Source organism: Pan paniscus, chromosome 5 (assembly GCF_029289425.2).
Source record: "Pan paniscus chromosome 5, NHGRI_mPanPan1-v2.0_pri, whole genome shotgun sequence".
Lineage (NCBI taxonomy): Eukaryota > Metazoa > Chordata > Mammalia > Primates > Hominidae > Pan > Pan paniscus.
The window spans coordinates 130,166,548-130,182,528 of record NC_073254.2 but is presented as its reverse complement, the minus strand read 5'-3'; the positions used below and the strand labels follow the sequence as shown (position 1 = coordinate 130,182,528).

Genomic DNA, 15,981 nt, shown 5'->3' with positions numbered 1-15,981 from the left:
AGGTATAAGAGATAATTGTTATAAAAGGGCTTTTGGAAAAAGTCTATATTAACATAAGATGCTACTGTTAAATTTTAAGGCTAGGGAACTAGGACCGTAGACAAAATCATGATTTACGTTTTTCATTAAATACTCAGTGTGGTATGTAAATGTTTCCAATGTAATCAGTGACTAGAATAAACAAATATTTGTTTTGGTTATCATCAATTTAGCTTTATTATTTTGAATTTTAAGTGACTATACTAATCATATTGAACTTAAACTACAGAAAGATGGTGATGATTTATTGAAAATTAAGTCACTTATTTTTAATTATGTTGTTTCTATTTGAATTTGTTTTTTATTTGTAGCTGCCTCACCGAATATTAGTAGAATTATCTATAGTTGACCTTATTTGAGGGTTATAGTGAAACATGTAAGTTATAGATGTATCTCATCTTAAGAAAACATAATATGAATGAGATTACTAATGAAGTGAGTTTAGATAAAAATAAGAGAAAAGGTACAAGGACTAAGTCCTGGAGTCCTCAAAGAATTAGAGGTACAGAAGTTAAAGAAAAGGATGCACTAGCAAAGGAGACTGAGAAACACACACCTTATCCTAGGCCTACGCAGGGTCAGAATAATTGATATCACTGTCTTCTACCTCCACATCTTGTCCCACTGGAAGGTCTCCAGAGGCAGTAATAAGCATGGAGCTGTCATCTCCTATGATAACAATGCCTTCTGGAATACCTCCTGAAAGAGCTGCCCGAGGCTCTTTCTAACTTTGCAAAAAAAAATAAGTAGAAGGAGTACAGTGTAAAATAATGATAAAAAGTATAGGATAGTAGATACATAAACCAGTAATATAGTAGTTTATTATTATCAAGTATTTGTAACTATACTTTTATGTAACTGGCGGCACAGTAGGGTTTTTTTTTCCAGTATCACCACAAATATGTGAGTAATGCTTTGCATTATGTATGATGTCTACATTGTGTATGATGGCTAACACTGCATGATGGCTACAGTGTTACTAGGTGATAGGAATTTTTTTTAGTTCCCTTAGAACCTTATGTGACTACCATCATATATGTGGTCCATCACTGACTGAAACTCATGACTGCAACTCCAGTTATATTAAGATAGCATAGCCCTTTATCCTTGGAAGATTCTGCTTTAAGAAATACTTTAAAATTTTTTTCACACACAAAAAATAAACATTTTTGAGTTTTGTGTGTTATATGCCAGGCTTTATGCTAATCATTGTATCTTATTTGATCCTCATAAACAGCCAGCCAAAGAAGGCAGGACTAGCCACAGAGGGACGGAGAAGTTAAGATTCTTTGCACAGTTTGTAAATGGCAGAGCCAAGATTCAAACCCATCTGATCTGTGGTCAGACTCTGTACTCCTAACTGCTATTTTGTCTACCTTTAACTGCTATTTTATCTACTCTGCTTTTAAATTTTACAGATTAAATACAACTAGCAATATTTTTGCTTGAGGACACAGTAAATAAAAAATTCTCATCCATTGCTAGGGTATAAAATACCAATATTAGTTTATTATTTTAATGAATGTAACACTAAAACTGAAAGACCTTTCATTTCATGTTGACTTTCTGGTGTCCCTGGTCATTTTTTGAGCCTTGCTCTCTATAAAATGAGTAAGCTAACTGTTCTCATTGTCTTCAGGATAGTCTTGGTAAAGACTATACTTTGGTGTGAAAATGTAATTTGGGGAATACCACTGATATTTTTAAGACATTTAAAATCTTTTCAGGGTAAAAGAGTTCAGAAATATTTTGGTCAAAATGAGGACTCAGATTAGGAGAATTATTGTAGGGCATTTTTTTTTTTCAATTGGTAAACTCTCTTCTTAGTCTTTTTTCTCCCTGGTTTCCTGATCCAAGACACTGTTTCTTTTTCATAAGCATTCATCTGCTTTTCCATTTCCTTTATTCCCTAAATAATAGAGAATAAATGGCTTATCGTATTTTGGCTTGGTGTATCACTGATTTTTTCATGAATGATTCTGTTTTCCCATCTATATCCTTGACATCTTTAAAATATAACTTTGCACTACTGCATTTTTACCCCTTGTCCTTTTACAAAAACTGTACCTATCTATTTGACTTTTGTGCTTTGCTTCCTTTATTCCTGGAATTCATGCATCTTGCCAGGAACATAAAGGGAGCTAGAAGGGTGCACGAGAACTAAGGCTTCTAGAACATTGTACTCAGACTTTATCATGCATCTTGTTAAAAAGCAGATTCTGATTCAGAAGTTCAGGGGTGATACCAAAATATGCAGTTCTTACAAGTTCCTAGGTGATGTTGATGCTGCTGATGCTGGTTTAAGGACCACACTTTCACTGGTACAGAAGATCCATGTCAGAAAGAAGTAGTTAGAAAAAGTTTTGCTTTATGTAACAATATATTATAAAAAAAGAAAAAGTATTGCTTTAAAGGGAATACATTCTTAAATGATCATGTTTATAAAATAGATGAATTCAAAGGAGAGGCAAAAGGTCAGGTAGGTAGAGTGAGAAAAGATAGAAGGCAACAGACATCTGAATAGAATCCCTTCTTAGTTTCTAATGTTGCTAGAACTCTTTTATGACATTTAAAATTTTAATTGTGGTAAGATACACACGAGTTAAAATTTACAATTTTAATCATTTGAAAGTGTATATAGTTCAGTGGCATTAAGTACATTCACATCTTCCAACTTCTTTTTTAAGATACTTTTATTTTTTAGATCAGTTTTAGGTTCATAGCAAAATTGAGCAGAAAGTACAGAGAGTTCCCATATATTCTCTGACCCCACATATGTATAGCCTATTAACATTCTGTACCAGAATAGTACATTTGTTACAACTGATGAACTTACGTTGATAAATCACTCAAAGTTAATATTTTATACCAGGGTCACTCTTGGTGTTGTACATTTGATGGGTTTTGATACGAGAAATGTGTAATTTCACATGTCTGCCATTTTAGTATGATACAGAATAGTTTCAGTGCCCAAAAATCTGTACTCTGCCAATTTATCCTCTCTCCTTTCTAACCCCTGGAAACCACTAATCTTTTCACCCTTTATAGTTTTGCCTTTTCTATCATGCTATGTAGTTGGAATCATAGAGTATGTAGCCATTTCAAATTCGCTTCTTTGACTTGGTAATATGCATTTAAGGTTCCTCCCATGTATTTTCATGGCTTGATATTTCATTTCTTTTGAGCGCTGAATATTCCATTATTTGGGTGTACCACACTTTATTTTACTTACCTACTCGAGGACATACTGGTTGGTTCCAAGTTTCAGCAGTTATGAATAAAACTGCTAAAACATCGATGTTGAGATTTTTGTATGGGTGTAAGTTTTCACCTCTTTCGGTAAATATCAAAGAATGTTTTTGCTGGATTGTATGGTAAGAGTTTGTTTCATTTTATAAGAAACTGCCAAACTGTCTTCCAATTATGCATTCTCAATAGCAGCGAATGAGAGTTCTTCTTGCTCTGCATTCTCTCCATCATTTGGTATTGCCAGTGTTTTAGATTTTGGCCATTCTAATAGGCATGTAGCAATATCTCGTTTTAATTTGCAATTCCCTACTGACACATGATGCATGATGTTGAGCATCTTTTCATATGCTTATTTGCAATCATGCAGTCAGTGTATCTCTTTTGGTGAAGTATTTGTTGAGGTGAGAACTTTTTCCCAATTTTTAATCAAGTTGTTCATTTTCTTGTTGAATTTCAAGAGTTTTTTGTATATTCTGAATAACAGTCTTTTATTAGTCTTTTGCAAATATTTTCTCCCAGTCTGTAGCTTGTTTTCTCATTCTCTCAACATTGTCTTAACAGAGCAGAATTTTTTAATTTTAATGAAGTCCAACTTACCAATTATTTTTCATGGATTGTGCCTTTGGTGTTGTATTTAAAATGTCATCTTCAAACCCAAAGTCATCTTGATTTTCTGCTATGGTACCTTCTAGGAGTTTTATAGTTTTGGATTTTATGTTTAGATTTATAATCAATTCTGAGTTCATTTTTGTGAAGCGTGTAAGGTCTGTGTCTAGATTCAGTTTTTTGCATGTGGACGTCCAATTCCAGCATCATTTGTTGAAAAGACTATCTTTTCTCATTTGTATTGTCTTTGCTTCTTTGTCAAAGATCAGTGACTATTTGCACGGGTCTGTTTCTGGGCTCTTTATTCAGTTTCATTGAACTATTTTTCTATTTCTCCAAAACTACACTGTCTTGATTACCGTAACTTTATAGTAAGTCTTGAAGTTGCATAGTGTCAGTCCTTCAATAATGTGTTGGCTCTGCTGGGTCTTTTGACTCTCTATAATAAACTTTAGAATCAGTTTGTTGATAGTCACAAAATAACTTGCTGGAATTTTGATTAGGATTGTGTTGAATCTACAGATCAAGTTGGGAAGATCTGGTATCTTGACAATATTGAGTTTTCTTATCTGTTCTGGACTGAATATATGTCCCCATCCCCCACCCCCAAATTCATATGATGACATCCTAACAATGTAATAGTATTAGGAGATAGGACTTTGGGGAGATGATTAGATCATGAGAGTGGAGTCCTCATGAATGAGTGCCTTTTTAAAAAAGTCCCCATAGCACTCTCTCGAGCTTTCTGCCATATGAGAACACAACAAGAAGTCTACAGCCTGGAACAGGACTCTCACTAGAACCTGACCATGCTAGCACCTTAGTTTCATAGAATTCCAGCCTCCAGAACTGTGAGAAATAAATTTCTGTCATTTATAAGATGCCTATTCTGTGGTACTTCATTATAGCAGCCCCAAATAAGAAACTATCCACAAACATAGAGTATCTCTGTATTTATTTAGTTTTTTTATTTCTTTCATCAGAGTTTTGTAGTTTTTCTCATATAGATTTTGTACAAATTTTATGAGATTTATGCTTATTTCATTTTGTGGGGCTTGCAACATATGTTATTATGTTTTTAATTTCGGATATGACGTATTCATTGTTAAGATGTTGGGAAGCAGTTGACTTTTATATATTAATCTTGTATCCATGCTGTAATTGCTTACTAGTTCCAAGAGTTTTTGGTTGATTCTTTCAGATTTTCTATGTAGACAATTATGTCATCTTTGAACAAAGACAGTTTTATTTCTCCTTCCCAATCAGCATACTTTTATTTTCTTCTCTTGTATTAACTAAGACTTTTGGTGTGATATTGTAAGAGGGAACATCCTTTCCTTGTTCTTGACTTTAGCAGGAAAGGTTGTAGTTTCTTGCCATTAAGTATGATGTTAGCTGTAGGTTTTTTGTAAATCTTCTTTTCAAGTTGAGGAAGTTACCTTTTATTCCTAGTTTGGGGAGAGTTTTAGTAATGAATGGGCCTTGGTTTTTGTCAAATGCTTTTCCAGTATCTTTTGATAAGATCATGCAGGCTTTTCTTCTTTAGCCTGTTGATATGATAAATAATGTTAATTGATTTTTGTATGTAGAACCAGCCTTGCATATCTAGGATGAATCTCACTTGGTCCTGGTATGTAATTATTTTTACACATTGTTGGAATGATTTGTTAATATTTTGTTGAGGATTTTTGCATTTTTGTTAATGAGAGATATTGGCCTTTAGTTTTTTGGATTTTTTTTTTTTTTGCCTTTATCTAGTTTTGCATTAGGGTAATGTTAACCTTATAGAATAAGTCTGCTTCTGTCTTTTCCTTTATGCCTTTTGAAGCAAGAAATACGTTGTCTGCATGACAAATCTTAATTTATATCTTGCTTGTTTTGAGAATGCTGAATAATGAAAAAGTTAAGTTGTGATTAGGTCAGAGTCGACTCTCAGAAGAGTCTACCAAACAGTAGGAGAGGAGAAGCAGAATTTGTCTATATTCTAGGACCTGTCCCCAAAAACAAAGTTTTTTATTCTTAAGTATTAATACTTGATATGTTTGTATTATTTTTACTCTTTGAAAAGTACATTGAATGTATTTTCTTAAAATATATTCACTGAAGTGCCCAGTTTGTACTTCACATACATCAGTGATACAGATAGAATTCTGAATTTTACGACTCGTACGCTTTCAAAATTGCTTAATAATAAACTTTAGATTTATTTAAACTCATTTGGTGATAACAAAGTCCTCCATTTTGTTTTGTGTTAGACCTCTTTTCTTTATTTGCATATGTGGGTAATCATATTATTTGAATACTTTCTATAGGGATTAGGTTCTTGCTGAAATTGTGGTCCTTTCATAGAGGTCAGGTTAAGGCTGGGCCTTGGTTCTTCCTTTCATGTAGCTTGTTCATAAAGTGCAAAGTAACATGGTTCATCATAGTAAGTGAGAAATCTGGAATGTAAACATTATTGTAATAATTCATTGTAAAAGGTATAATTTCTCCCCAGTTTTTTGCTGAATGGCAAGGAATGGGTGATTCCTATTTAGTTTTTTAAAAAAGCTATAGAAAGCAACATATACTATCAGTTTTCTTCAGGGAAAACATAATACAGTGCGATAAATGAGGTCTCACATATCTTGACCATGTAAAAATATCTGGACAAGTAAAGTTTAATCTGGTAAAATAAGGTACTCTTAACTGAAGAATGGTCCACTGCTATCTAAGAGGCTCATGTGAGTATAATAAGCTTATTCGGGGGATCAGTATGTGGAAGAAAGAGGGATAGCCAAATTTATCCAACATTTGGTAGGATTTTGGGATGAGTTTCATTGCTAGTTAAATGAAACTTTAGACTAGTTAGTTCCTCCCTCCTAAGAACATATGTTTTCTTCTAAATAAGATGGTGATAATGAGTAAAATGAGGTTAGTTGGTAGAAAATGTAATACACTATTTAGTACAGTTAAACAGTACATCGTGAGTAAAAGACTATAACATAAGTAAAAAGGTACTTAAAATATTTGTTGAATTAATGAATTTAGAATACCGCTTTTTTATCTTCTGAACTTAGAAGTTAGAGGAAGACATCTTGAAAGGACTTTGTGATTTATTGAGCCTGAGTTTTAACAGCTAAAGATTTTCCAGTCAGATACGGCTTTAGTAGCAATAGGTAAAGTTTTTTTTAATGAAAAAATGTTTCAGACTTCTGGGTAAGCAAGAATTGCATTTATTTCATCGAGATAATTTCAAATTCATAATTGGTAGAATATGATTAATAAGGATTTTACTATATTGATCCTCTCATTTCCTATTATAATTAAAAGTAATTGGCTAAGCTTAAATTATTCCTCAGGCCTCATGTTTCATTGTTCTAATTATTCAAAGAAAAAGGTAGGTTCTTTGAGTATTAGAAACAAGGAATAATAAATGTTGGATATTATTTTTGTTCTCAATTTTAAACAGTGTTGGAGAAATCAGCATGTTAAAACAACTGTTGATGATAGCTGTTGGAGTAAAGTTGCAGTGGAAGCTATGGCTGCAAAATCGTTAAAATCTTCAAGGTAAAATTAAGAAGTAATGTATCTCAATAGCAACTCCTGATAGCAGGTGTCAATTTAAAGCTACTTCTCATTTCTGCTTCAAAAGTTATATACTAATAAAAGTGGACTGGTCTTGAAAGCATCTTCTGCATTTAAAAATTAAGTGTGTAGGGACAGGATTAGAAAATGTTGGTGGTTTTACAATAGATTTGGAACCAGCTTCTCATTTCTGTTAAAGGTAGCACACTCTCCTAGGCTCAAAACCTTTCTTATTCCGTATCTAATGATTTTTCTTCTCTTGTTTCCAACTACCAACAGTCTAAAACCCGAATCCTCATCAATTCTTCAGTGGTAAATTACAAGTGCTCTTAAAAGAGTCCTATATCTCGTTTTCCCATTATTTTTAGTCCATCCAGCAGTTAGCTAACATATTATTCTTCCTTGCTCATAGTTTTCATTAGACACTTGATTTTAAATCAGCTGTTTTTCTTACTATACTGTTTTTTACTGTGATGTAACAAGTATAACTAACATTTTAAATATAATTTTGTGTATGATGGAAGTGTATATTCTGTTTTTAAATTAGACTTATTCTAACTAGATAAAACTTTCAAGATGGTGTTTTTGAATGTAAAAGGTTATTTTAATACTAAATAGGAGTTGAAAAATTGCTGAAGCCATTGTTCTTTTAGAGCTATGTTAAAGAAATAGATGCTTCCCAAGGTATAGGTTGAGCATCCCTAATCCAAAATCTGAAATGTTCCAAAATCCGAAACATTTTGAGCACCAACATGATACCACAAGTGGAAAATTTCACATGTAGGTACTTAAAACCACTTTAATGCACAGAATTATTTAAAGTGTTACATAAAGTTACCTTCAAGCCATGTGTATAAGGTATATATGAAACATAAATGAATTTCATGTTTAAACTTGGGTCCTATCCCCAAGAGATCTCATTACATGTATGCAGTATTCAGATATTTTTGAAACTGGAAACACTTCTGGTCCCAAGCATTTCAGATAAGGGATGCTTAACTTCTAACTGTGTCTCATGAATAGTGATATTTATTTGGTTTGCTGGCCATAGCCCGGCATTAGGCTCCAACAGGTACCGTCTGGTGTCAGTTGGAGTTGCTATTTGAAGACCCCTATCAGGTGCCAAAAGATAAAAGTAAAGGTGTGGAAAAAATATTGTAATGTCACTTCACTTCAGTGATAATGTTCCTTTTCTCAGATTCTGGCAGTGTCACACGGTTATCCCCTATATCAATGGTTCTCACCTTAACTATGCATGGAGCTTAGTCTAGAACCTTACTGTCTTTAACTCAACAGACTGTTTTTTGTTTTCGTTTTTGTGTTTTTTCCAAATGCAGGGTTGACTCTAGCTACTAACCTGTGTATTATTTTTACTTATTTGCTCTTTTTTCTTTTCCTGTGCTTGCGTCTACCGAATTTGCCTTCCCCAGTTTTTAAAGTAATCTGTAATTTTCTGTTCTTATTCAACTAATTCTGAATAGTCAAAACGCAAAATGCTGTTAGTTGCTATGGGACATATGGAGAAATGTAAGATATGATCCCTGTCTTCAGGGAGCTTATGGTATGACTGAATAGACAAGATGTAAGCGTGGAAAACTGAAATAGTGTAAGAAACAATTCAAGAAAGATCACAATGCAGTAAATGGCTATTTGGTTAATAATAATAATTACTAGCATAGAAAAATAGAACTCTGAATTCAGAGGAAGGACTAACTCACCATGAACTGGGTTTATCAAGAAGGTTTTCATGGCAAAGGAAGGATTCATTCAGGACATTGAAGGATTAATTGGATTGAGCTAGATAGGGAAGAAAGTAGACATCCATTCTAAATAGAATAGTAGCTGGTTCTAATCTTCATTCTTAACTCCAACATGAATCATATCTTTTTTTAAAAAAAATTGCTATGCTTATGGAGTTAACATTGACTCAGACAAGTCACCTGAGTGAATTACTCACTTATTTTATCTTGGGGTCAAAGAAGCTCATGTGAGGGTTCCTCATTCCCTAAGATTCTCCTTTTATATAAGATTGTAAACAAGAAGGCACTTTAGAAATAATGTAGTCCAACCTGTAATCTCTTCTAGAGGCAAATAATTTCCTTATTGGAAATGTCTGGTATAAAAAGATTTTTTTTCTGTTCAAATTAAATGTCTTCTCATCACTTTAAGCTATTGATCCTAGATTTGCTTTCAAAGAACTCTCTTAATCTCATTCCAAGCCAGGAAATGATAATGGCAAAATAGTTTAACCAAATCTACCTTTTTAGTTTCTGTTCCAGTTTGTGCTTATAGCCGATAAAAAGCATACTTAGGTGTACATTGTGATGGTATGTTGGTATATCGAGGCCAAAAATAATGCTTAAGAGTTACTGAATTAGTAAGAGCCCTGATACTTAGGGAGAACTATAGATTAAGTAAATCTATATTGATTTACTCTATAGACAAAGCTGAAAATCTGTAAAGAGTCTGATTATTTCAGGGTATTAGGAGCACCTGGTTCATTACTTTTGAATGCCTTAGCTGGAAGTCTTCCACTGTGAAGGTATCTCTTTCAGAAGTATCTGTTTCATTAATACTAGCTGTCCCATTTATATTTTTAGCATATTATGTCCTTTTATATCTTATTTGGCGTTAGGATGTGCTTAGCAGAAGTTTTTACATGTGCCTGACTTTCACCAAGGACAACTTTACGTAAGATCCAGGCTTTGGATCCTTTTAGTCTTTGCATTTCAATTTTTATCCAAATTCCCTGATTTTTTTTAGTACAATAAAGTTATAAACCATGGCTGAAAAATATTTAAAATCTTCGAATGACTCCGTTGCAATATTTCCAAATTTGTGGTGTGTTTGTTTGTTCCTATATAAAGTAAAATATCAATCAAAGGTAATTATATTCAGGTGTATAGTTAGGATAGTTAATTTTATTAATCAACAGAAAAGTGTATAATCTTCATAATCATTTTATTAAAATGTTTTTAATAATGGATAAATTGTGAAGTCTAGGGAACAACAATTTTTATGCCCATTGCTTCTGTATGGAAATTCAATCAAGTGAAATTTTGTGGAACTTTCTATTTATGTCTTTCTCTTAAGGTACTTTTTTATAATACGCAATTACTGTCCTGGCTCAAACCATGCCTGTATTAATATATTTTAGGTATTACCTTTAGAATTCTTTTCTAAAGGAAATCAATAAATTACTTGCTTCATCCTCTTCCATTTTGATATTAAAAGCTGTTTTTAAGTCCTGTGTTTCCATATGATATTGTTAGGTACTTTAGAATGTTCTTTAGGAGTGTTCATTCACATCGTTGTAATCCATATGATATTGTATTATATTAGGTATATAGACCACAAAATAAAAACATTGAGAATTATGTTGGAAAAAAGTAAACTTAGAGAAAAGAGACTTAAGTCTCTGCCTGTGAGTCCGTCTTCCTTGCCATCATTCAAATAATTTGTAGAACCTCACTTCCTCTAACATGTTTTCAGATATAGAAAAGGAGAGTTCACAACTTCTCCTGAAATTTACTTTTGGAACTCAAAGAAATCCCTCTAATTTTTCACTCCAAATGTATCCTCAACTCTTCTTCTCCCTACTTAAAACAAACTTAGGTATGTTATTGTCACATTTAAATACAAGCACAGTCCCTCTTATCAAATGTTTTATAATATTCTATTCATTCTAATTGAGTATTTTTAAATCCAGGCGTATAGCATAAACCTCAAATTACCAGACACACACAAATCCAAGTTTTCCTATTGTTGGCTTTTTTTTTTTTTCTTTTTTGAGGCAGGATCTTGTGTCACCCAGGCTGGAATGTAGCAGCACATTGTAGAAACCAGGTTTTACTATGTTGTCCAAGCTGGTCTCGAACTTCTGAGCTCAAGCGATCCTCCCACCTCAGCCTCCCAAAGTGGGATTACAGATGTGAGCCACCATGTCCAGTCTTGTGTTAGCTTTAAGCAGGATAGAAAAATGCAAATTAAAATTATGAGATACCACTGTACATGCAGTAGATTGACTAAAATTAAAAAGGTTGACAATGCCAAGTTTGGGTGAGGATACAGTGAGAAATCAACATTGATTTAATCTATGGCTTCTTTTAAATATTAGGGCTCTTATTAAATCAGTCTTAAACTTTCTTTTTGGACTCAAAATGTCAGTTTATCATTACATTGTACAGCTAGTTATTTTTATCTGCCATAAGGTCAAACTGGAACAGAAACCAGAACAGTAGATTTGGTTAAACTATTTTGCCATTATTATTTCCTGGCTCCCTATCTTCACCTAGAACTCTGTTGGTGGAAATGTAAAATGGTTAAACTGCTTTGGAAAGCAATTTTGTAGTTTTTTACAAAGCTAAACGTATAACCCAACCATTCCACTGCTAAGTATTTACCCAAGAAAAACAAAAACATATCCACATAGAGACTTGTATAAAATGTTCATAAGTTACTTTATTTACAATAATCAAAACCGGAATATTACCCAAATTTCCATAAACAAGTGCAACAACATGGATGAATCTCAATCATCTCAATCATTAGGCTGAACAAAAGAAGGCAGACAATAGTTACTACTCTGTGAATCCATTTATATAGAATTCAACAAGCAAATTAATCTATGGTGACAGAAAGGTCAGTGGTCCTTGGAAACATGAGGGGAGGAAGGGATTACAAAGGAGAAAATTTGGGGGATGATTGTGATGATTTCACAGTATTAAGCCATGTTAAAACTGTTTTAAACCTAATCAAATTTTACACCAGTATGTGCAATGCATTAGTTTTCTATCACTGCTTAATGAATTACCACACATTTAGCAGGCTAAAACATCTCTAGTAATTATCTTATAGTCCTATAGGTCAGAAGTATGAGTAGGCTTGGCTGGATTCTCTGCATAGGGACTCAGAAGTCCAAAATCATGGCACTGACGGCTACATTTCTTTTCTGTTGGCTCTGGGGAACAATCACCTTGCAAGCTCATTCAAGTTCCTGGTAGTTGTACAATCTTAAGCTTCTCTTTTAATATCTAACAAGTACAGAGGCAGATTCTGTTTTTCCTGATGGATATAATTCTTCATTGTATTGTGAATTGTTTCTCTTGGACTGTGAAGACAAAATCAAAGTTTAGAAGAATTTTGATAATACAGACATATATGAAATAATAACAGAATCCCAACTTAAGGAGAATAGTTAGCCAGAGTAAGTTTTTGTTGGATTTAATATTATTGTTCCTGGTTTCCAGGTTCCTGTCTTCTCCCTGGATGTCAGAAAAAGGTTTCTAGCTCCTAGAACTGCTTTCAGGTTCCCTCCATCTTTAAGCCAGCAGTAGCTGCCACATCTCCCTCATGCTTCAAATCTTTGCCTCCTTTCTCCGTTGTCAGCTGGAGAAAGCTCTACTTTCAAAGGGCTCATGTGATTAGGTTAAGCCCACCCATATAATCTCCCAATTTTAAGGTCAGCTGATAATTGACCATAATTATATCTTTAAAACCTCTCTTAACATGTAATATAATCATAGGGATAGTGCTAGGGACTGGATATCATGCGGCCATCTTAGAATTCTGCCTGCCACATGCTGTATGTTGTGCTTCACGTATACCTCAATAAAGTTTATATTTTTTTTCTAAAAAGAGGACAAAAATATATAATAATATGTGCATATAATGGGATGGTTGTGTCACCCAAATAAGATGTAAGTTGATTTTTCTCACTGATTTGATTTGGCATAGCATTTCCATGTCCAGTGGGGAAATAGAACTAAGATAATAATATACTTACCACTTTTTCTATATTTTTAAATTTTCTTTCATCTATGATGTTAAGAAACAGTAGAAAGTTGAGGATGTAGCTAAAAAGTAAACATAATAGAGGTGATTTTTAAGTTTTTTAAGTTCACTCAAAATTGTGATTAATATTGTGATTTCATGTATGTCTACAAATATAAAGTAGTATTTAAAAATTACTATTACTTTATTAAACTTGTGCAAGAGATGAATGAATGTAAGTGTGCATTTTGTTGATCCTATTGTTTAGACCAATCTTGGAATTCTTGAGTTTATAGAATTCTTATATTACAGAATGTAGGAAATAATTGTTTTTATAACATGTAGGATGCTTTTATCTCCACCTTGTTTATTTCCTAGAAAGCATTCAATCAAGAGTAATACATTTAATATTTTATTATAGTTATTTGTGGCCAAAGGTTTTGGAAATTAAAAATTTTAGTAGACTAGATGAAACTTTAGAATGAAATGTGGTTAGTTTTGCTTGGATCCTCAAATTGCTAGTGTGTAATACCAAGTGTTACCAAGAATGTCAAACAGCTGGAACTCTCGTAAGTTGCTGATGGGGGTATAAATTAGTTCAAGCCCTTTGAAAACTATTTGACAATATTTACTAAAGCTGTATGTATGTATGTGTATATATACCCTATGACCCAGTGGTTTACTCTCTCTAGTCATTCCACATTTACTCCATAATACACATTAAAATCTTTTTAAGATCAAATGTTTGTCCTCTTTTACTCTTTTATTTTGAGACAGAGTTTCACTCTTGATGCCCATGCTGGAATGCAATGGCATGATCTCGGTTCACTGCAACCTTCGCCTCCTGGGTTCAAGTGATTCTCCTGCCTCAGCCTCCCAAGTAGCTGGGATTACAGGCTCGTGCCACCAAGCCTGGCTAATTTTTTGTATTTTTAGTAGAAACAGGGTTTTACCATGTTAGCCACGCTGGTCTCGAACTCCTGATGTAAGGTGATCTGCCCGCCTCAGCCTCCCAAAGTGCTGTGATTACAGGCGTGAGCCACCGTGCCCAGCCCTTTTACTCCTTTTAAGGAACTTATTTGTTCCTTGTTGACCACCAAAGTTCAAAATCTTCAATTTGATTGCTTTTTTAAAAAATCTTTTATTCCTGCTTCTGTTTTCCTTTCAAGCAAGTGTCCTTATTTTTCCTCTCTTATTCTCAACTTGCTGTTTTACTTGTGATGGACATCAGTGCTGTCCAGTACAACTTTCTGTAGTGAAGGTAGTGTTCTGTAACTACCCTGTCCAGTATGGCTATTGAGCACTTGAAATGTGGCTAGTGTGACTGAGGAACTGATTTTTAAATTATTTACTTCGTTTTAATTTAGCAACTTGTGGCTAGCTGGTTAATTTATTGGACAGAACAGGTCTAAATTACTGTCTTCCTTTAACCTCTTTAGCTTGTTTTGATTTCATTCTCTCTACATGCATAATAATTTACCTTAGTCTACTTTAGACCTTAGCTATATGTTCATTTTTATTGTTTTACATTTTCTGTTACATATTTTTGCTTCCTGATTATTTTGTAAGCTGCTGGGTGGTGAAGCTATTTTACTTCTTTTCTATTCCTTTCACTTTCTATATTTTAACCATAATATGTAATCTGTAAATATTTATTGAAGGAAGTAGTCATCTGGTAATTGAGGAACATTATTTGGAGCTTCAAAATACCATTGAAAATCTCTTACGGTATTGTGAAATTTGGGAGGCCAATTTGTCGAGAATACAAAATAGACTTAAATACAGTAACAAGGCCGGGTATAGTGGCTCACATCTGTAATAGGAGGCTGAGGCAGGAGGATTGCTTGAGCTCAGGAGTTCGACACCAGCCTGGGCAGGCAAGTTAGGGAGACCCCATCTCTACAAAATAATAATAGTAATAATAAACAGTAACAGATTAAGAGGGTGGGAGGGGGCTGAGGGATAAAAGACTACATACTGGGTACAGTGTACACTGCTCAGGTGATGGGTGTACCATAATCCCAGAAATCACTACCAAATCACTTATCCATGTACCCCAGAAACTTGAAATAAAAAATTAAAATATGTATACTGACAAAAATACAGTAGAGCAAGCAATAGATGCAAAATCTGAAGACAAAATCTAGTCTCATCTCTGCCACTGATTTTGTGAACTTAGAGAAGTTTCTTATCTTTTTCAGGTAAGTTTGCTAATCTGCAAAAATCGGATATGAATTAGTTGGTGTTTTAATTTCTCTTCCAGGTTAAGATTCTTTTTGTTTTTTTCTTTCTTTCCTTTTTTTTTTTTTTTAGACAGAGTCTTCCTCTTCCATGCTGTCTCCTACAGAAAGAAGATGACATTTCATATGAATTGTGGGGCATTGGAAGGTGAAATGCCAGGAATATTGTGTTTACCCTGGCTCTCTATTCTAGAAGTCAAGTGGACTGAAGTTACAGGGCATAGAGAATGGCAACGATGTAGGGGAACAAAGCAATTAAGTAAATCTAAGATTTATCCTTCAGGCTGAAATAGGTAAAGTGGGCATATGCCATACAGAATAATGAAATGTAAGGAAAAAAATGAAAGGGGAAAAAAAAGGAAAGCCACTAAATGTTCTCTTGCTTTCTCAATTAATTTTGGCTTTAAAACTCATCATTCTCCCACTACCCCTGTCCCAAATACCATTAAATTACTCTCTCCATGAGCCCAGTTACTTGGTTGTACATATTACTAGAGTTAGTCATAAA

The 15,981-nt window shown here is 33.7% G+C and overlaps 1 protein-coding gene across 16 annotated transcripts in view; it reads left to right on the top strand.

Annotated features, from left to right (window-relative positions):
- WASF1 (WASP family member 1) overlaps positions 1–15,981 on the top strand; it is an 86,747-nt gene that overhangs the window by 21,588 nt on the left and 49,178 nt on the right. For 11 of the 16 annotated variants that reach the window (XM_055114046.2, XM_055114051.2, XM_024929051.4 and 8 more), the window contains one exon: positions 7,346–7,443. The exons of the other annotated variants lie outside the window; for them this stretch is intronic. The gene's annotated coding sequence lies outside the window, so the exon portion shown is untranslated. The remainder of the gene's footprint in view (positions 1–7,345; positions 7,444–15,981) is intronic. 16 annotated transcript variants of the gene reach the window in all.